The sequence below is a fragment of the Notechis scutatus genome, chromosome 1 (genome assembly GCF_049901735.1).
Source record: "Notechis scutatus isolate UNSWTSFEM ecotype Mainland chromosome 1, rNotScu1.2, whole genome shotgun sequence".
Taxonomy (NCBI): domain Eukaryota; kingdom Metazoa; phylum Chordata; class Lepidosauria; order Squamata; family Elapidae; genus Notechis; species Notechis scutatus.
Window position 1 is genome coordinate 129,987,285 of NC_142009.1, and position 23,562 is coordinate 130,010,846.

At 35.6% G+C, this 23,562-nt stretch overlaps 1 protein-coding gene across 16 annotated transcripts in view; it reads right to left on the reverse strand.

Annotated features, from left to right (window-relative positions):
• Nucleotides 1-23,562, reverse strand: part of MYT1L (myelin transcription factor 1 like) — a 258,465-nt gene that overhangs the window by 147,676 nt on the left and 87,227 nt on the right. For all 16 annotated transcript variants that reach the window (XM_087945947.1, XM_087945950.1, XM_026665147.2 and 13 more), the window contains one exon: nt 9,237-9,334. The gene's annotated coding sequence lies outside the window, so the exon portion shown is untranslated. The remainder of the gene's footprint in view (nt 1-9,236; nt 9,335-23,562) is intronic.

Here is a 23,562-nt window from a genome sequence, read left to right on the forward strand (position 1 = left end):
ACCAATCATTCAATACCTGTTTTTCAATTTTCATTGTATTCATTAGGAAGAGTAAATTAATTCTTGGTAGAATATTCATTTTTATACCGGCTGTTCTTCATAAGACATCTTGAAGAGTTCAGCATTATATATTTTTTCCAAATCTATGAACAATTCCTTTGAAATAGATTTTTATTATTTTGTATCAGATAGATTCCTAGGTATTTGACCCTTTTAGCAATGATACTGAACACTGTTCTTTAATATAAAAATTGGTTTTAACTGTTACATTTCATTCAATATTTTGAATATTGATTACAGGTAGTCTTCAACTTACAACAGTTCATTGTTGTTCAGTACATATTTTGAAGTTACAATGGCATTGAAAAAGTAACTTATGACCGTTTTTCACATTTAGGACCATTGCAGCATCCCCATGATCACGTGATCAAAATTCAGTCTCTTGGCAACTGACCCATATTTGTGACATTTGTAGTATCCTGAGGTCTACGATTCCCTTTTGCGACCTTCTTACAAGTAAAGTCAATGGGGAAGCCAGATTCATTTAACAACCGTGTTACTAATTTAATACTTGTAGTGATTCACTTAACAGCTGTGGCAAGAGAAGTCATAAAATGGGACAAAACTCACTTAACAAATGTCTCACTGAACAACAGAAATTTTGGACTCAGCTGTGATCATATGTCAAAGACTACCTGAACAGTGTTGCTTTGCACCACAAAATGAGTAGCAGATAAATTTGATAAATAAATAAACAAATAAATAATATCTGCTGTGAACTGGTTCTTGCCTAATTTATATAATACCCATGCCTAAATAGCCTAATGTCTGTGAATTCAGAGATACGTAGAATGAAAATAAAGTTGAAAGCAACTGTATGTATCTAACTTCAAGCCCTACTGCTCTCATCATAATACAGAGCATTAACTCAAGGATAAAATTAGAGATCACTTCTGCATATGAGTAAAATATAACATCTCCAAAAAACCTAAGAGAAACTAGTAGCTGATCAAAGCATTTAAAAAGGAGTCCCTTTAACATCCACTTGAAACTCAGAAGCGCTTTCAGTTTTGTTTTATGAAAAATGCACTGCTTTAACGAATGTTTACTGTACAAATTGCTAGCGGTATCAGCAGCAGCTTTCCTTTATAAAGATAATTAATGGCTTATTCACTTTTGTTAAAAACCACAAAAGATTCACATCTCTAACCTTCTGGGTAGCTGGGTAATTCTGTACCTTTCAGGAGACTGGAATTTAATTTGATGTTATAACCTATCAAATATTTAAAGTGATTTAAGTACATGTTTGCTGGTGGGCTAAAGCTGTGCCTCTTCCAAAAGCATCAGAAGCTTTTCTTCCTTTAATTTCTGTTGGTCTGTTGTGCTATCATATCCCGATAGGCCATAAGTGCTCTCTTTAGCCCGCTGACATCAGGAGAGGCTATGTGATTAATCACAACTGACAATCTCCTAAGATTGAAGCAGTCAGATCAGCCAAGGGTGCAGACATGCTGTCAGTGAGGAATAGTTTAAACTGTCTGGTGCCATTTTTCTAAATCACACTTTTCCATGAGGAAGAGTATGGACCGATTATTTACCCACTAAAATATATACTGCTAATTTATGTAATCATGCATTTATTTTTTTTATAAACAACAGCAACTCTAATATTGTTTATATAAAAATAAGTAATTAAATAATGAGGAAAAGTATAGGTAACAAAAAATAAAAATAGTAGGAAAAAGAAGATGATTGAGAAACCAATGAAGAGCAATGGAAAGGAAAATACTAATGCAAGCAATGCATTTATGTATATTTTCATTTTATTTGGTTTGTCAACTGCTTACAAGATAATAGGTATAAGTAAAAACATAGTTATGAATACATGGATGTATATAAGAAAAATAAAAAATAAAAGAAACAATAGGACAGGGACAGTAGGCATGTTGGTGCGCTTATGCCCGCCCCCTACAGACCTCTTAGGAAAGGGGTGAGGTCAATAGTAGAAAGTCTAAGGTTGAAGTTATGTATTATATTTATATGTATTATATGTGACATTAAAACTTTAATTTTGAAAAACACTCAATATGAGTAAAAAAAACTTTTACTGATTAATATCTTCACAACATATCAGTTATATATATTATATAAAAACATTTATCAAACAAAAGAAAATAAGATTGGTAACAACAATGGAAAATGTTAACACCAGTAGTGGGATTCAAATTTGTTTACTACCGGTTCTATGGGCGTGGCTTGGTGGATGTAGCAGGGGAAGGATACTGTCACCTCCAGTCATAGGTGGTATTTGCCGGTTCTCCAAACTAATCAAAATTTCCGCTACCGGTTCTCCAGAACTGGTGAGAACCTACTGAATACTACCTCTGGTTAACACTTCTTACAATCAACCAAATTAATACAGTGTGTGTGTGTGTGTGTGTGTGTGCATGTGTGAAAGAGAGAGAGAGAGAGAGAGGGAGGGAGGGAGGGAGGGAGGGAGAGAGAGAGAGAGAGAGAGAGAGAGAGAGAGAGAAAAGAGGGAGGGGGAGAGAGGGAGAGAGAAAACTGACAGAATATGGAGTGTCCATTAAATATGAACCTCTACTGAATCTGAACGTATCTTATTTGCATCAATTTATATAATTGCATGATTATATAATTAATGTTAATACTATTATTTACTATTATATCTCAGTTTAATGGGCAAAGCCTTGATTTCACAGTGGTCCATTAAATGGAGGTAAGATCTTAGTAAAAAATTGTGTGCCCCCACACTATAACAGATCAACTCCTATAAATATGGATTATATAAACAGTTCTGCAAGACAGACTAAGATACATACTGGTACATAAATACATACTGAATAGAAAGGTAGAAGTTGGTGGTTCTCTTGGCCCATCCTTACAGTACATTGAATTAGTAATTGCTAATGCAGTCTAAAAGTTTATCTAAATACTTCCATTATACAAGTCTTATTTTATTTTCACTGCACACACAGGCAAATTTGCAGGAATATATTTTCACCTATTAAAGGAAGCAAGTAACTACTGAACACTACTTTTGGAATGTTTTTTTTCTGTAGAATTTTTGTAGAAATTTTATATCTGGTTGGTAAAATTATAATGATATGGAATGTTGGGAGCAAGCTATGTCTCATGATTATAGCATTTATAAAATCAGTTAAGGGCCACACTTATAAAATCTTCTATTTCTTTTATAAATGCTCAAAATGTAAACAGCACTGGAAGAGGACTTTGTAATTTGAATCTTCGAGATATTATAGTTATCTGTGTGACTAGTCTGGAAAGAAACCATCCTGGGGAGATGGGATTGGTTATAAATTATTAATTTATTAACTTCAAAGGTAGACATCGCAAGCCATAAAATAATCTATGTAGTCCTATTAAGATCCTCTTCCTCTGTTTGTATAGCACAATCTCTTCTTCCCAATTCTCCTTCTCAACCATCAAAATTAATTAATGAATTAGTTCATTGATTCATTAATTCATTCAATTTGGAGGCTCCCCATTCCAGAAGACTCTGGGCAGCTAACATTAAAAGCAGGAAAACAGACAAACTACGAGAACAAAGATGACATGTATCTGGAAGAAAGACTCAACCAAGTAAAATTCTATAGGGGTTGATACCACTCTATCAAAGGCCAAGGGGAACAGCTAGATTTTCAAGGATATTTTAAGTGTCATCAAAATGGGTGCTAATTGAATTGAGAATGTCATTTGAAAGAGCAGATGTCACAACAGAGAAAGGCATGCTCCCTAAATAATACCATATTAAACAAAAAGTGTTGTTTAATATGGTATAATTAATATGAACTCTAAACTGGAAAGAGCCAATAAACTACTGAAGAAGAGCAGAGAAGAAGTCCAAGTAAAACTGCTTCTTAAGAAGTGGCTGTATTAAAACCAAAGGTAGTAGCTTCTGCCTTATTCCCAAACCTAATCAAGTGTCTAAGCGTATTCCTAAATTATCTTGTTCCTTATTTCTTTTCCTCCCATACTTTTCTTTTTCCTCACAATTTTTCTTCACTTACAGTACATTCATTTACTCTGTTAATTTAAGGATGAAGTTATTTATGATCATGCTTGGCTGAGAGGGAAAAGATGCAGGTACATGCAAAACGGAAGTGAATTGTTCTTTTTTTCTTATTACATAACCAGGGGTGGGATTCTACCTGGTCACACCTGTTCTATAGAACTGGTTGTTATGATTCTGTGCAGTTCGGAGAACCAGCAAATCGCACCACTGGCTGGCCCCACCCCTCCCCTCCCTGCCCACTCACTCCTTACCTGGCTTACACACCATCAAACTTGCCTGCATTGTGCCTTTGCCTAATTTTGGGTAGGTTGCTATTTTTCCTTTTTTGTCCCCTGACCATCAGCTGTTCCGACTATCAGCTGTGCCGGGAGATTTAGATTAGCTAGAAAGCAGAAAATCATTTGATTTCTTGCTTTCTAGCTAATCTAAAAGCAGAGCTGAACTTTCCTAGCTTCTATTTTTCAGTGCAGACTCAGGCAGCAGATAGCAGAATGGTAGATCTCTGAGTGAATCTGTGATTCTGTGAGCAACTCAATCCGCCTGCCTGCTTTGCCTGATTTTGGGTAAAAGTTGCTCTTTTTTATTAAAAAAAAAAATTTACATAAATATTTACAATATTTATATACAAGCCACGCCCAGCCAGTCACCTGACTACCAAGCCACACCCACAAATTAGGCCATGCCCACAAAACCGGTTGTTAAGAAATTTGAATCCTACCCCTGGACATAACTGACATAAATTATTTTTCTTCATTCTAGTTGGTAAAGTTTTTGATCTATGATTTTGATCAACAACTAAAGTTATGATATTTAACTTGGATTACACTCTAGGAGTGTTTTTATAATTTAAACAATACCTTTTATTGTAACAGATTTTTAACAAGATATTAGGTCCTGAATTAAATATTAAGAAGTTTACATTCTGTCTGTAAAAAGGAGATCTGCAGAACAGATCATCAAGACCTTGCAAAATTACAACTCAAACTAAAGAACACAAATAAAATAGGACCAAAAACCTACAACTTCAATAGTATGCCACATGATTATGAGGCAATGATAAAGAAAAGCTGTAGTTAATTATATTTCACAAATATAATAGATTGAGGTCTAAAATTCATGCTATCATTAAAAAAGTAAAGAAAAATACCACCAAAGGATAGAATTAGGAAAAAAATGCAAAATTGATTGAGATGGTGAAAATTGCTAAAGAAATGTGGAAAGAAAAAGACAACACTGACAGAAGAAAATATGCGCAATTGAATACTGAGTTCCAAAGAAGGGACAAGATGAAATGTGTTATATCTAAACAAGCAATAGTAAAAAACTGAGGAAAGCCATCTTATTTATTTATTTTATTTTATTTTGTTTGTCAATTGCTTACAAGATAATAGGTATAAGTAAAAACATAGTTATGAATACATGGATACATATAAGAAAAATAAAAGAAACAATAGGACAGGGACGGTAGGCATGTCAGTGCGCTTATGCATGCCCCCTACAGACATCTTAGGAAAGGGGTGAGGTCAATAATAGAAAATCTAAGGTGGAAGTTTTTGGGGTTTGGGGAAGAAACCACAGAGTCAGGTAGAGTATTCCAGACATTGACCACTCTGTTGCTGAAGTCGTATTTCCTGCAATCAAGTTTGGTGCGATTAACCTTGAGTTTGTATCTATTGTTTGCTCTTGTATTGTTATGGTTGAAGCTGAAGTATTCATTGACAGGTAGGACATTGCAATGTATGATTTTATATAGTATACTTAGATCAGAGCGAAGGCGGCGTAGTTCTAGAATTTCCAGGTCTAGAATTTCAAGTCTGGTGGCAATAAGGTATTCTACAACAAGTAGAGGAGTGGAGAACTCTTCTTGTGAAATATTTCTGGACTTTTTCAACTGTGTTAATATCAGATACATAATGTGGGTTCCAGACTGATGAGCTGTATTCAAGTATTGGTCTAGCAAATGTTTTGTATGTTCTAGTTAATAGTGTAATATTACTAGAGAAAAAGCTATGCAGGTTTAGGTTAACAACTCTTAATTCCTTTTTGGCTATGTAGTTACAGTGGGCTCTAGCACTTAGATCATTAGAGATGAGTACTCCAAGGTCCTTGACGAAGTTTGGATCATCAATGAGGTCTTGACTATTCAGCCTGTGTTTTATTTTCTGATATATATTTTTTTTTGCCAATATGTAAGACAGAGCATTGTTTGTTGAGATTTCAAGTTGCCATTTGTTTGACCATTCTGATACCTAGTCAAAATCTTTTTGAAGGGTAGCAGTATTGTCTGTGGTGTTGAATAGTTTTACATCGTCAGCGAAGAGAACACAGTTACTCTTAATATGATCACAGAGATCATTTATGTAGAGTATGAAGAGAGTTGGTCCTAGAACACTGCCTTGGGGGACACCACTGTTGACAGGTAAGGAATTTGATAGGAAGCTCCCAATTTTGACCATTTGTTGTCTGTTTGACAGGAATGCTTCTATCCAGTTATGCAGGTGTCCAGAGATACCATAGGATTTTAGTTTTAGGAGTAGTTTGTCATGTACCACTGAATCAAAGGCTTTACAGAAGTCTACATAGATTGCGTCTATTGCTTTGCCCTGATCGAGTTGTGTAGTCCATATGTTTTTGCAGTGTAAGAGTTGCAGATTGCAGGATAGTTTTTTTTCTGAAACCAAATTGTTTATTAGAGAGATGGAGGGACAACATATTTATTTAAGGATATTAAAGAAATCAAGAGAAGCTTTTTAGAAAGATAGGCATGGGAACCCCCCCCCCCCCAGAAAAGGCAATAATCACTAGACAAGATATAAACAAATGGTACCCATATAAGGAAGATCTGTATGAAAAAGATCTTGAAATCAGTGATTTATACAAAGGTTTGATCACTGAACCAGAGCCAGACTTTCTGGCAGGTGAAATTAAACAGGCCCTAAGAAAAGATTGCTAACAACACAGCTGCAGGAATTGATAACAAACCAGCAGAAATAATTAAAAACTTACAAAACGATGAAGTTGAGTGGCATATGTGGTTTCTAATTAGTTACAGAAAAGTAGCAGTGGCCAATGGACTAGCAAAGATAAATTACATTCCAATACCAAATCAGAATAGTAGTAAAGAGTGCTCTAACTGTTGAACACTTCTATTTACCTTTTATATTATTTAAATAACGCTCAAGATTTTGCAACCCAGATTTCAAAAATACATGAAAACTGCTGATATACAAGCTCATTTAGAGGCAGAGACATCGTATGGCTAATATAAAAAGAATTGGAAAAACAAGTTTCAGAAGAGTTTGCCTTTTTGATTTTACAAAGGCTTTTGACTAAAGCAAATTAAAAGCCTGAGTGTTCCAGGCTATCTCACTTGCCCATTGAATAATTTCAAGGTGACTAGGACACAATTGTTAGAAGGAATATACAGTGACTAAATTTTTCAAAATTGGGAAGGATGTATGTCCAGTATATTGCCCACTTAGGTACATTAACTACATTAATTTATGGTCAGAATATATCATGAGAAAGGCTAAATTACAGCAAATAGAAAGTGAGATTAATATTGCTGGTAAAAACGTCAACCTCCTCAAACATGCTGCTAATACTCCTTAGATGGCTGGAAATAATAATAATATTTTTTAAAAAAAGAACTACAAAACTATTTTGTTGAAAGCAAAAGACAACAGCCTGCTAGCCTGCTGCTCAATATTTTACATAAAAGTATTTTTATATTTTATGTAAAAAAAGGAAGTTATGCCAATAGGAAGGTCTAACCCAATACAGACAAGAAGTTGAAGTGCTCACAGACTTTGTCTTCCTAGGCTCAAAAATTAGCAGAGATAAAATAATCAGGCAAGTGCTACTTCAGAGAAAGATTATGCCATAGCTAGGTCAAACTGAAGAAACATTGCATTGACAACAGAGGTAGATATTGACCAGGCCACAATTTTTATAGTTGCAATCTATGAAAGTTGAGGCTTGTGTAAAGTCTTCTAAAAACATATTTCTTAAATATTAAAAAAAATGTTCACATTGTGAATGATCAATGATGCTAGAAATTGAAGGCATTTTAACTTGATCTAATAGTTTTAAACTGATATATTTCAAAATGTATATAGTTCATTTTCTAAACAGGGAGAAATCAATCAGAAAAATGTCCCATAAAGAAGGCTTCCATGAAAAAATAATAATAAATGTATTGTTTTGTTATTGCATTTATATTTTTCTCAAAAATTTAAGATTACTGTGTAAAGTATGATATAACTCAGATCTCTCTCAGCCAAGTTAGTGGTGGAAACAACTTCAATAAAGTAAGAAACACAAATTCACATATTTTATTACATTTATTGAAGTGTAAACAACAAAATGGTCTTTATAAAAGCGAACATCATTATTCCTTGTTGCAAATATAGACTAGATACTGTTAGTAATGATAGATTGCAAGAATGCATTGCTAGGTCATATCTGAAGCAATTAGATGCAACCTGTATCCTATTATTAATATATACAGGATTATATGAAACAATTGACAATGTATCTTTCTGCCCTCCTCTAAAGATCACAGATCAGGTACTATATATATATATAGTTTAGCTTCCTGCAAAATGATGTAGCAATTCTTTCAGAAACTTTGTCCCAAAGTGGCAATATAAATAAGGAGTACCTTATAAAAGCAAATTTCCTAGCACAATTATGTACATCTTCATTTCTATTTTTATATTGTTGAGTGTCATAAACCCACAGAAATTAATCTCTGCTTTCTACAGCTACTAGAAAAGTACGCTCACTACAGAAAGAAACACAACTAATTTTCTGTGCGTGTGAACATGTGTATGTGAGCACACATCCATATTGTAAAAGAAATCCTGAAATCTCCATACATATCTGCTTGATATTTTCTCACAATTCTCATTTTTGCATTTAGAAAATGCTATGGTAAGTTAACACTGTTTTTGATGGTTCTTTATGCTGTTTATAGCATCAATGTATAATATATGCACATACAATATTTTGTTTAATAACTTAATCTTGATAGTGTGAACTGTCATTTTATGAATGCAGCATCTTAGAAACAGTCACTTACAGTCACAGGGGGTACCAAGAGTAGCAAAACAAAAAAGCACAAAGAGATTGTTGATTTTTGGTAATAAACTCTCAATAGTATATTGTTCAATTGTACCTGAAATTGTTCAGTGAAATAATTGTTCTTTGGTCCAGTCTCTGTTTTCCAAGCCTCTCACTGCGTTGGATTCACCAATTTTCCTCCAAATTCATTTTCTGAAGATAAAAAAACAACATAGAATTGACAAACAACATAGAAATTATTTAGTGGATCTTGTTGCTTCAAAAACCCGAATCTGGATTTCGGAATGAAATTTAGGATTTTATATGAGGTTAAAGAAAAAAACTGAATTAAAATTTCATGCAGAAATAATACTGTATGTTGGTTTCAGACACGGAAAACTAAACTTGACGGGAGCAAATTTTCATACTTTTAGTAATTATCTATTTCCCCCAAAAAAGTTACATAGGAAAAAATAATTTCCATATACCACAAGGGAATGTAAGATATCTTAAGAGCTTTGAGGGGCCTGAAGTACTCACAGAACCCATCTGTTACAATGATTGTTACAGAGTTGCAAAACATTTTTACTTTCATATTTGTCTTGTACAAATCAATTTAATATGCCTGTGAATATTTAATGTACATGCAATAGTACAAATAATTTTTAATTTCAAATTAAAATTAAAAGACCAAATGTTTAACCAGAAAGATTACTGAGCTCAGAAACTGATCAAAGGCAGGAGATAGGAAACCACATTTGTCTCAATCTCAGGCACTTTTCTCTCATCATGTTGACTGACATTCAGGGCTAATGGCTTTCTAATCTACATCTCTAGTCAGGCCACTCTCTTAAGTAGCTGCTACAATATTACCTTTCTATTGTTAAATTTATGTTTTACTGTACTCCAGTTTGATGCAAATGTAATACACCAATCTTGAACATGATGCATGTGTATATATGAATATGCATAGACATTTTATTCTACTCCAGTATTAAAATTAATCAAATATTGGATTTAAAATGACATATGACTCAAAGAAGTCCTATATACAGTAGAACCTCTGGTCACAACCATAATTCATTCCATAACTTTGGTCGCAACCCGATTTGGTTGTAATTTGGCACTTACAAAAAAAATTGGTGTGGAAGGGAAAATTGACCATGAAAAAAAAAAACTTTTGTTAATTTTTTGAGTGGAACCCGATTTGATCATGGTCAGAAGCATTTGTGACCAGAGGTTCTACTGTACAAGTAATCCTTGACTTATGACCACAATTTGGATCTGAATTTCTGTTGCTAAGCGAGGTGGTTGTTAAGCCAGTCACACCCAATTTTATGACCCTTTCGTGCCAGGATTGTTATGTGAATCCTTAAAGTTGTTAAATGAATCTGGCTTCCACCATTGACTGCTTGTCAGAAATCAGCTGAAAAAGTTGCAAATGATAATGACATGATCCCAGGACACTCCAACTATTATAAATATATGCCAGTTGCCAAGCACCAAAATTTTGATCATGTAACTGTGAAGATGTTACGATAGCCGTAAGTGGGAGGATTGGTTGTAAATTTTTCAATGCCTCTGTACCTTTGAATAGTCGCCAAATGAATGGTTGTAAAACAAGGACTACCTTCTGCATGTGCTTCTGCACGTTGTAAAGCATCTCTTTCAAAGGATTTATGTACCTCCAGTTCTAGCATTGACCTTTTTTCTATAGAACTATAGAAATATATAAGCTTCCAAAAGATACTTGTGGCTCTCACGATACACAGTCTACAAATAATTGTCATAGATGAGTTCTTCTTTTCTTACAATAGAGATGTTTTCTTACAATAGAGATGTTAATGTTAATTTTTACACTGTTACAATCTGTTTGGGAGTAATGTTTAGAGCAATTTTTTTTTTTTAAGACAGGACTTACTGTTCAAGGTTACATAGCACAAAGCGGAATTAAAAATTCCAGACATCTGTGATAGAGACTTATGAAGCATTATTAAAACAAGAACAGGTGATTATTTAAATCTTTTGTTTCTGGTATAGAGCTCTTGTTCAAATGTACTAATTGGACACTATATATGACAATAGGAGCAGATATATTAATGGGCTGCGGTGGAATATGTCAGGAAAATAAAGACATGTTAGAGACTCAACAATCTATTTATGAGCAACTGAATTCTACAACATAACCATACCATACATCTTCTGAGCTGATATTTTATTAGGTTGCTTATACAATTTTTTTTCAAAGAGTTTGCTTAAAAATGAAAGAACTGGGACTGAAGATGTTTCCATGTTCTAACTTGCCCTTAAGAATACCAGAGTAAAACAAAACTAATAACAACATTAAGATAGCTTATTTTAATATAGTCTATGAAGATTAAACACCTGGATATCAAAATTGTTTTAGGTACATAATTATAAATGCCCACTAGAATTTTTTCCCCAGTGCCTGTTCATGAAAGATTTGGTGAAAAAAATGATTTCAATTTTATTTTTCAAAATCTATTGCAACTCTAAAAAGTTGCTTTGCGTACAATAATAAAATAAAGAATTTTACGTTTTCCAGGTTTTCAAAGTCTCTTCTATAATGGTTGATCTAGTTAGTATGTACATATTTTATGTATATTATGTATATTACATATATATGTGTGTGTGTGTGTGTGTTTGTGTGTGTGTGTGTGTGTTTTCTTACGTTTTCGCGGGTACTTACATGTATGGCATTCAGCTTTGTTCGGGTATTTTCCCACGTCATTGTAGTTGTGCTTTTAAAGTTGTAGCAACGTTTCGGCAGAATCTCATCTGCCATCATCAGGCTTCTGTATAGCGTTCGTCTGATGATGGCAGATAAGATTCTGCCGAAACATTGCTACAACTTTAAAAGCACAACTATAATGACGTGGGAAAATACCCGAACAAAGCTGAATACCATATATATGTGTGTGTTTTCTCAAGATTTTGCAGCTATTTATATGTATGCATTCAGCTTTGTTCGGGTATTTTCCAAGATTAAATACTTAGGGACCAGCCCAAGCAACTTCACCATACAATATAAACCAAGGCATATACGAAGTCCCCTGTGCATCATGCCCGGCCACATACATTGGACAGACCAATAGAAGAATAAGTACTCGCCTGGATGAACACAAAAATGCAGTCAAAAAGCTGGAACACATTTCCTCACTAGTCCAACACATGGAAGCCACAGGTCATAGCATCAACTTCAATGGCACCAAAACCCTAGCCATTATAGAAAACCCCAGCTACAGAATTATCAGAGAAGCCATAGAGATTGAAAAAAGACCTGAAAGCATGAATAGAAGAGATGATTCCACCAGGCTGTCAATCATTTGGAAGCCTGCACTCACAAACAAAAAAATCTCCACACCACAAGCCAGGCAAACACCTGGGCACAAACAGATCCCCCCCGATACCTCCAACTCAAACACATCCCAACCAGGCACCCAGATGAAACCTAGCTTCCTAATAAATGATAGCCATCCATTTACTCGAAGCCAAGCCACACTAAAAGCCTCCAATATAGGAAACACAATGTTGCCAGCCAATCAAGACAAAAAAAGCTACAAAACAGACAGAAGCTATTAGAAACACCAATCAAGCAGAACACAGCAAACTCCAAGACCAATAAACACAGACCAAGACTCCCAACCAATCAGGATGAAGAAAAAAACCATTCTGGCACAGCGTAGGCTAGCACCAAATTTAAAACAGAAACGGCTGTGAAAGTCTGACTCGAGACGAACACAATACAGAAGCCTGATGATGGCAGATGAGATTCTGCCGAAACGTTGCTACAACTTTAAAAGCACAACTATAATGACGTGGGAAAATACCCGAACAAAGCTGAATACCATATACATACATACATACATACATACATACATACATACATACATACATATATATATATATATATATATATATATATATATATATATATATAATATGTATGGTATTCAGAAAGCCCCCAACAACTCACAACAACACCTGAAACAATTAGTATACAACTTTTCCAACAGAGAACTCACCAAAACAGAAACAGATGTCCTAACCAAAGGATTCAATTATGCTATAGCACCCAAAAAAATCCCCACAGAATCCATCATATGTGGAGTGGAATCCAGCCTAACTAAATTAAATACAGATGAAGCTGATAGAATAAGACACCAAGTCACTAACATCCTATGCACAAGCAAACCACCCAAAAACAACTTGCACAAAGAGGAACTAAAAGCCCTGCAAGCCTTAAGGAACGACAGCAGCATAATCATACTTCCAGCAACTAAAGATAATGCCACAGTAGTAATGGATAGAAAAGACTACGAAACAAAATTGACAGACCTACTCCAAGACTCCACATACAAACCCATAAACACGGACCCAACCACATATCTGAAAAAATAACCAAGAAGAAAATTATAACCATCCACATGAGCAAAGAGATCCAACAGACGATCATCCCAAGAGAAAAATCTTCCAGATGCTCCAAACTATACGGCCTCCCAAAAATACACAAAGAAGGCATACCTCTCAGACCCATAGTCAGCTCCAGAGGAGCACCACTACAAAACCTAGCTAAACTCTTAGCAAAGCAGCTACAACCCCATGCTGAAGCAGCAGCTTCACATGTACAAAACTCATATCACCTCTTGGAAATGATCAAAGATCTACACGTGGAGCAAGAAGATCTGCTTGTAAGTTTCGACGTGGTTTCACTATTCACTCAAGTCCCGATAAAAGAAACTCTTGAAATCATCAAAAATAAATACCAACCACCCAAACACCTCATGGAACTAACAGAACACTGCTTAACCAACACATATTTCATATACAAAGGACAAAGATACAAGCAAATTGAAGGAGCCCCTATGGGATCACCACTGTCTCCCGTCATTACAAACCTGTTCATGGAAGAATTTGAATCCAGAGCCCTAGCCAATGCCACCCACAAACCCAAACTATGGCTAAGATACATCGATGACACATTTGTGATTTGGCCCCATGGAAAAGAAAACCTAAACAATTCCCTAACACATCTAAACAGCACACACCCCAAAATCAAATTCACCATGGAAATGGAAACAAACAAACAACTACTATTCCTAGATGTACTAATCTACAAAAAAACAGATGGCACACTAGGACACACCATATACCAGAAGAAAACACACACCAACCGCTACCTCAACACCCAATCCCACCACCACCCAGCACAGATAAACTCCATGGCCAAAACACTAATTGCCAGAACCAAACACCTGGCAGACAAGACACACATAAAGACTGAACTATGCACCCTGACTACAGTACTGAGAGCCAATGGCTTCCACAAAAGCAAAATCACTGGCTTGATCCACAAAAACACACTGAGACATAATGGAGACCTAGAAGATGAACAGACCTATGGAACAGCTGTCCTGCCCTACATAAGAGGTACTACAGACAAAATCAGTAAGATACTACACAGGCATCACATCAAGACTGCCTTCAAAACAGACAGAAAAATAGCAGCTATCCTTAGAAACCCCAAAGATAAAATTGACCTGGAAAACCAAGGCATATACGAAGTCCCCTGTGCATCATGCCCGGCCACATACATTGGAGAATGTATGTGAAGAATAAGTACCCACCTGGATGAACACAAAAATGCAGTAAAAAAGCTGGAACACACTTCCTCACTAGTCCAACACATGGAAGCCACAGGTCATAGCATCAACTTCAATGGCACCAAAACCCTAGCCACTATAGAAAACCCCAGCTACAGAATTATCAGAGAAGCCATAGAGATTGAAAAAAGACCAGAAAGCATGAATAGAAGAGATGATTCCACCACACTGTCAATCATTTGGAAGCCTGCACTCACAAACAAAAAAATCTCCACACCACTAGCCAGACAAGCACCTGGGCACAAACAGATCCCCCCTGATACCTCCAGCTCAAACACACCCCATGCCTCCACCCAGATGAAACCTAGCTTCCTAACAAATGATAGCCGTCCATTTACCCGGAGCCAAGCTGCACTAAAGGCCTCCAATAAAGGAATACAATGTTGCCAGCCAATCAAGATACAAAAAGAGCCCCAAAAACAGACAAAAGATATTAGAAACACCAATCAAGCAGAACACAGCAAACTCCAAGACCAATAAACACAGACCAAGACTCCCAACCAATCAGGATGAAGAAAAAACTATTCTGGCACAGCAATAGGCTACCCCAAATTTAAATCTGAAACCACTATAAAAGTCTGACTCACAGATGAACACTATACAGAAGCCTGATGATGGCAGATGAGATTCTGCCGAAATGTTGCTACAACTTTAAAAGCACAACTACAATGACGTGGGAAAATACCCGAACAAAGCTGAATGCCATACATGTAAGTACCCGTGAAAACTTGAGAATATATATTCGGGTAAATCATTAGTTATCATTAGTTAGGAAGCTGGGTTTCATCTGGGTGCCTGGTTGGGGTGTGTTTGAGCTGGAGGTATCAGGGGGGATCTGTTTGTGCCCAGGTGTTTGCCTGGCTTGTGGTGTGGAGATTTTTTTGTTTGTGAGTGCAGGCTTCCAAATGATTGACAGCCTGGTGGAATCATCTCTTCTATTCATGCTTTCTGGTCTTTTTTCAATCTCTATGGCTTCTCTGATGACTCTGTGGCTAGGGTTTTCCATAGTGGCCAGGGTTTTGGTGCCCTTGAAGTTGATGCTATGACCTGTGGCTTCCATGTGTTGGACTAGTGAGGAAGTGTGTTCCATCTTTTTGACTGCATTTTTGTGTTCATCCAGGCGGGTACTTATTCTTCTATTGGTCTGTCCGATGTATGTGGCTGGGCATGATGCACAGGGGACTTCGTATATGCCTTGGTTTTCCAGGTCAATTTTATCTTTGGGGTTGCTAAGGATGGCTGCTATTTTTCTGTCTGTTTTGAAGGCAGTCCTGATGTGATGTCTGTGTAGTACCTTACTAATTTTGTCTGTAGTACCTCTTATGTAGGGTAGGACAGCTGTTCCATGGGTTTGTTCATCTTCTGGGTTTCTATTATGTTTCAGTGTGTTTTTGTGGATCAAGCTGGTGATTTTGCTTTTGTGGAAGCCGTTGGCTGTCAGTACTTTAGTCAGGGTGCATAGTTCAGTCTTAATGTGTGTCTTGTCTGCCAGGCGTTTGGCCACGGAGTTTATCTGTGCTGGGTGGTGGTGGGATTGGGCGTTGAGGTAGCGGTTAGTGTGTGTTTTCTTCTGGTATACGGTGTGTCCTAGTGTGCCATCTGTTTTTTTGTAGATTAGTACATCTAGGAATGGTAGTTGTTTGTTTGTTTCCGTTTCCATGGTGAACTTGATTTTGGGGTGTGTGCTGTTTAGGTGTGTTAGGAAATTGTTTAGGTTTTCTTTTCCATGGGGCCAAATCACAAATGTGTCATCGATGTATCTTAACCATAGTTTAGGTTTGTGGGTGGCATTGGCCAGGGCTCTGGATTCGAATTCTTCCATGAACAGGTTTGCAATGACGGGTGACAGTGGTGATCCCATTATATATATATAAAATCAGGAAATGCAATCAGCAAATATATTACAATTATATTATATTGATTTATTAATATATTAATAAATATATTATTAATAATATTAATAATAATATTAATACCAAATAATTAATTAGCATATTAATTTATTTAAATGCAATTAAGTTTATATAATCAGGAAATTTCAGAAAAATAAGCAAAAACCTCAGTGTCTTCAACCAGTTTAATAATGGTATACACACTGTCTGCGAACCCTCTACTTCACACATTTACATACATTTTTTTTCTCTATTCAAGTCAAATCGGAACATGTCTTCTACTAAAATAACTGTGTTTACATACATTCCTGTGTATATATGTCCATTGATAAGATGCACAAATTTTGGCACTTTGTATCAGTGAATTGAGAAAAAGTTACTTTTAAGTGGGAAACAACTAAAACAAACAAATCCAAATTCAAAAATTTCAAAACTGCTTTCATGACACAATCAACCATTACAAAAGAGAAAGATGCTGTATTCAAAAAATGTTTATGAATAAAATCTAAAAATAAAAAAGAGAGAGAAAGAGAATTTATTACATAATAAATAAATAATAGATAATAAATAATAGAGCAATAAATAAATAAACAAACAAACCAAGATACTAGAGAATTTAGCCTTTGCCGGCCAAAAATGAGTGAAGAATAGAAATGTTTTAAAGAAAATATTGGGCTATTTGTGTTAAATGATAATCCTTATCTGTTTCATGTCTATAGAAATACAAAGGATTTCAAGAAAAGTATTGTTTATAAATAACAAAAAAATATTAGGTAGCGGCTGCCTTCTAGTCTTTCAAATAGTTGGAAAAATATAGCAGGTAAACTGGTTTGGTATTCCAGTTTTTGATTAGCAACAGAAACTTTTAAGCACTGAGAACTGAAACACTGTTGAAAGCACCTATGTAAAGACCGAATTAGAGATAAATGAAAGTAATACTGTTATGACAGTCAAGCAGTCATGTGAGATCAGCTACAGGCCTTTCCAAACGTTTTCATGTGATAATTGGTGTTCAACAAAGCTCAACATTACCACCATTGCCAATGTTCATTTGCATCATGGATAGTAACATGCAAGAACTGCAATGTGACATCCCCTGGACCTTGCTCTATGCTGATGATATGCTCGCAACTGCCTCCAGAGAAGAACTGCAGTAATATGTGCAGATCTGGAGCAACCGCCTTAGCCAATATGGCCTGCACCTCAACATCAAGAAGATTAAATACTTAGGGACCAGCCCAAGCAACTTCACCATACAAGTTAGCAATGAAGATCTAGTGAAGACCAATAGCTTTCATTCCTTAGGAGTCCATCTACAAAATGACAGCAGCATTAATGATGAAGTGTGTGCAAGAGTGAACAAAGCATGTCGCAGTTAACAGGAAGGAAAACCAGCAGAAAAATTACACAAGAGGGGTCCTTGGGGCTCTCTGAGCTTGCTTGTTTTCTTGCAGATGTTTCATTACCCTAACTAGGTAATATCATCAGTTCTACTTGCTTTCACTTCATATTCTGGTATCTTGCCTGTCTGTGTGGGCGGGGACGGTCTTAAGGCTGCTTACTAACGGTTCTTTGGCAGTTTCTTGATTGCAATATTGCTTACTTGTTATTGGCCTGAAGTTGATTTTGGATCTCAGATCTATGCTGATCTGAGTGCTGACTATGGGTGGAGAGGTTGCATAAAGCACACTTGGGTTAAATGAAACAAAATGTTAAAAAGTTATGATATTTATGTAGTTACATCTAAATTATATTAAAGTAACCAAAATATCTTTACAATCCCCAAAGTACTTTTGAGCACACCTAATGTTTGGAAATTGAAAGCTGAATTTTTTTTTCAATTTGACACACCCTAAATTATGATAAGAAGGCCTGACTTGAAATGGGCTAGGCCATAGTAAAACCGCCACAACAAAAAAGCTCTAAGTGGAATTTATGGTGACTAGGAGAGCTTGTTGTGCACCAGTTCCCAGTAGAATTTCTGCCGGAGAAACTTCAGGCAATGGAAGCTGTACCACCCAATAATCAGGAAACTTAGCTACCACTCATCTCCAAAAATGAGGATTCTGAACTGCCACACCCTCCCAGTGCAAGGGCTTGCTGTGCGAGGAGGAAAGCAGAGCAAAGATGCTGTACAAGGCTTTTTGAAAGAAAGGAGCTGTGTCTTCCAATTGAGGGTTGCTTCTACTTAAAAAGAGGGATGAACTCAAAGCTCTCCATAAGACACAACCGTAAGACACAATTCATGTAGATTCTATGTGCCTTGATTCCCAACTTGAAATTTCATGATTAGCCTCTGGATCTGGATAAACTGACCAAACTTCTACAACAGTTGGACCTTTGGATTTCACTTAACCACTCTTTGTCTCTGCTGTTTTGGATTTAGAAGTTTAAGGCAAGCTTGTTGGATTTTGTTAGGTTTATTTTTTCTACTGCTTGTTTATTTGCTTCAAAAACTTCTCAATAAATTTTGCAACCATCTCTCTGAGTGTTTGTATGTGCGTGGCCTGAGACAAAGAGATATAGTGAGTTTTCACAGCCAACCATTTAAAAACATTCTCTGGATTGTCCAATATATATGAACAATTTTTTGTGTAGAATTGATCACTTAAAATACCATATTCCAACTCTTGATTTCAGAATTCTTGCAAATAACAAATACTAGGCAACCTGTAACCAGTTGTGTCATTTCAGAGATATTTTCCTACCTAAATAGAGAAACACAATGGCAAGGACAAAAAAACAGTGGTAATGGGAATAACTTCTGCTGGATTGACTGTGGCTGACCACCGGCAGCAAATGGCCTCCAGTCTCCGGAAAGCTAGGGTGAGATCAATCCATGTAGTCTCCAGTAGCTAAAAATGGAGCTAGTCAACCCAGCCTCCAGAGGGCTAGGAAAAGACATTTACTAGACATCTGGACAGCACTGATGCAGCCAAAATTTGCCAAATATCAATCCCAAAATTAAGTCATGAATCCTAGATGATGACTGCATTCTGTAAGTTAGCCCAACTGAAGTGCCATGGTCCAAAAACTGTTACTTTATAATGCACCATTACAGTCAGTTACAGGTTGCAAACATGATAATATATAAATTCACTCCTTATTTTTTATGCTTTAACATGATTCTTTAATACCACGTTATTAAAATGCTCTTTAATTGTTTATAAAAACATATTGTACACTTTGAATTATACATAGTACAATTTTGTAATTATAGCCAATCAAATTTGCAGTAATTCAAAAGCTTTAAAACTTTGACTGGAAATAAAATATTTAGCATAAATACCCCTAGTTTTCCTTAATTCCTTTACACCAAAAAGAACTTGACTGCTTTTTCAAACTGTCCCTGAACATAACTTTATCATTTGAATAAGCATCATTTGTAGACGTTATACTTTGCAGCATCTTCCAATAATCTCTTGCAACCTTTTATGTAGAAAATACTAAGGTTATGTCTAAAAATAGAATCAAATATCTGGCATGTTGTCAAAGTGGTTACATATTTTTTTATTCTGACTGTAGTGATTTTTTTTACTTGTTTTCTTGTATTCCATAGAAAATTCAAGTAAAATTATATGCCTAAAATAAATCTGAAAATCAAGAAAGTCAAAACTCCATCATTTGCAATAGTCATAATTTAAATCATATATTTTCATCTCTGAGATGAGAATTCATTTAATACATTAAATGAAACAAGTTCACATTTAAAAATATCCTTTTAATATGAAATATGCTCTAAGGATCCATAGTGTGTATTGCATGTTAATTTTAAATAGCACAGTTCCCTACTGCAATCCAAAGAATGGAACATTTTTAATTTCATCGATGATTGATCAAAAAGCCTTACAAAAAACTCAATCAAGCAGTGATGTAGGATATGTCCAGATAAGAAAATCCTGAAATATAAGAACTCTAAACGGTTCACTAAGAATGTTTCAGAAGCAATGTATTTGAGTATTAATTTTTATAGCCTGACAGAAATATGAATATATTGTATATATTGTTAGATCTTTTCAGTCCATAATCCAGGGCTGTATATGAAAAAAAGGTAGAAATCTGCTAGGATCTTTTAAAATATTTCTCTATTCAAAAGTTATTTATGAGATTTATACATGTGAAAAAGCCATTATGTCAGCCTCTTCTTGTTTCACTTATAAACTGTCCATAGAATCCTTTTAGATGTTTTTCATTTTTATTTGACTTTATTTCTTCCACTAACAATATTTTTAATTGTTATCAATTAAGAGGTAGAACATAAAGGTTAAGAAAACGAATCTCTCTTAAATTGTGCAACCCTTTCCTGGCAAAAGTTCTCATCGAAAGAAAGAGCTCTTTCTTCAGCCACACATCATTTCAGACCTTAAATCACAAAGGGAGCAGATCTCTCTTCCCTTTTACTCTTCACAAGTCAAGAAAAGCCCACTAAAAATTGTAGTCCTAATGAAACCATTAACCCTTTGCAATCCTCATTCTGGCTTTAGAGACTGCCACTGCAAGATAAAGCAAGTTGTGCAAAGCGATCTTTATATAAAAGGCAAATGTCAAAAGAAAAGCTCTGATATTTGGTCGGGCTCCCATTTTTCAAACAGGCATTTCCTAAATCCATCTTTGATGAGCTTCCCCAGCTATAAATTCTGCAAATTCCCTCTGGAGCGCTACCGTGTGCCTTCATGAAAATGTCATCTGCCAGTGCTGCAATTACTCACACTCTAGCAATCATGTGCACAATGCAGAATGGGTCGAATTCAGGTGAGAATGAGAACCAGCAATCAAGCCTGAGACTGGAGAACAAAGCCATTTTCTTTCATTTGCCATCAACACAACCATCAAGGCCTTAATTACAAGGCAAGTGTCAAGCCTCGCTGCTGAAAGGCTTATTATTATACAGCTCAGCTTCAGATCAGTCCTGTATTGATGAACTAACCAAAAAAAAGAAGAAGAAGAAGAGGAAAGCCAGCTTAGCAAGGAAATGGCTTTAAATGATTAGATGATTGGCAGATAAGCAGAGAACAAAACTATTAATATTTTTAGGTGAAAATGAAAATTGAGTAAAAGGTTAAAAGGCAAAGTACCAGAAATTTCTACAAATATATTCTTCATTCAATGTTGAATATTTATTTTAATTGATATTATATAAAGTAAAAAGAGGTCAATGGAATCTAACAGCAAATTCTAATATCAGATAGAACATTTTAATTAACAATACTTTGCTTTTTCCAAAACCAATTTTTTTTAAAATAATAAAATGAGTTCTTTCTTATATATTTGAGCATTTTGTTTGCCTCTGGTAGTCATTTTTTTAGAACAGATGATACTGTTTTTCACTTTTTGAGCCATACTATCATGAGGAACATATACTTATACAGAAATAACCAGTGATGGGATTCATTTTTTTTTTACTACTGGTTCTGTGGGTGTGGCTTGGTGGGCGTGGTGTGGCTTGGTGGGCGGATTTAGTGGACATGGCAGGGGAAGGATACTGCAAAATCCCATTTCCTCCCCACCCCACTAACCTGCTTTCCAGCTCAGTTCTCTTGTGCAGGGCAACCAAAGAAGACCCAGCCGATCAGCTGGGACTCGGGAGGCAGAGAATATATAGGGGCGGGGCCAGTCAGAGATCGTATTTGCTGGTTCTCCAAACTACTCAAATTTTCCGCTACTGGTTCTCCAGAACTGATCAGAACCTGCTAAATACCACCCCTGGAAATAACTCTTTGAAATGCATGATGCAAACATATATGAAAATATGAGTCTTATAGGAAAATCTGCTTGTGTGTAGTAAAGAGACTTTGTTTGATTTCACTAATGTAGTTACTGTCCTTGAGTTTCAAAACCTTCTAGAATAGTAAAACATTAACTAGAATGTTTCCATAAGTTTTTTAAAAAAGTAAATTTAGAGGTTATTTAAAGCTCATCTTTGTTTTAAACTTTCCCACTTATAATAGGATAAGCTCTATAAGCAGTTAGTAGAATGGATGGAGGAGGAGAACTAATCTTATTTTTTACTCCTCAATTTAAAAAGTGAATATATTTCAATTTTAGTAAATAAAGTAAATAAAGTTTAGTAAATAAAGATAAATAATTTAGTAAATAATTTAGTAAATAACCAAGGGTTGAAAAAATAGAATTTCAGTCCAACAAATGAGCCAAGGTGAGACCCTGTCCAAGTAAATAAGATGGGTTCAAAGTTATTGTGAGTGTGGTCTATATTATTACCATGCAAATCATGCCTTTTATGAAACATAGATCTATTTATTTGTAAATGTTTATAATCTTTTCCATCCCAAGGGAGTCTGTATAACCTACATTAGAGTATGAACTCAGTTTTGAAACACAAGACCTCTGTTCAAATTTTACTTCAACCACTATTCTTCTAACTTTTTCTCCCATCAGCTTCCTCTCTCCAAGACTTTGATACAAGAATGCTAAGCAGTAGGGAAAAGGAATACCAGGTGATTCTGCATGGATGAATTGGAGACAGAAAAGAATGTGTTGCATGCACTGCTGAGACACAAAACTCCAAATGGTCCTGTAGCTATGCTTAATTCAGTTCATCACAAGATTTCTTCCACTTGTTCATATTAATATAGTCTTCGTTACCATGTAGTAGATTTGCTTCTGTGATAGGAAAGAGTACACTCCCTATATCCACAGTATCATATTAAAAGTGGGTGCTGATACCAGTTAGGAGAAATCAGTAGATGTCATGGAGAAAAAAATACACAGGAATATTTCATGGGCTACCTTAGTGTTAACAATGAGATTCTACAAAAGAAAAAGTTAGGGTAATTTAGATCAGGGGTCTCCTGCTGGCTGAGGAACTCTGGGAGTTGAAGTCCACAAGTCTTAAAGTTGCCAAGGT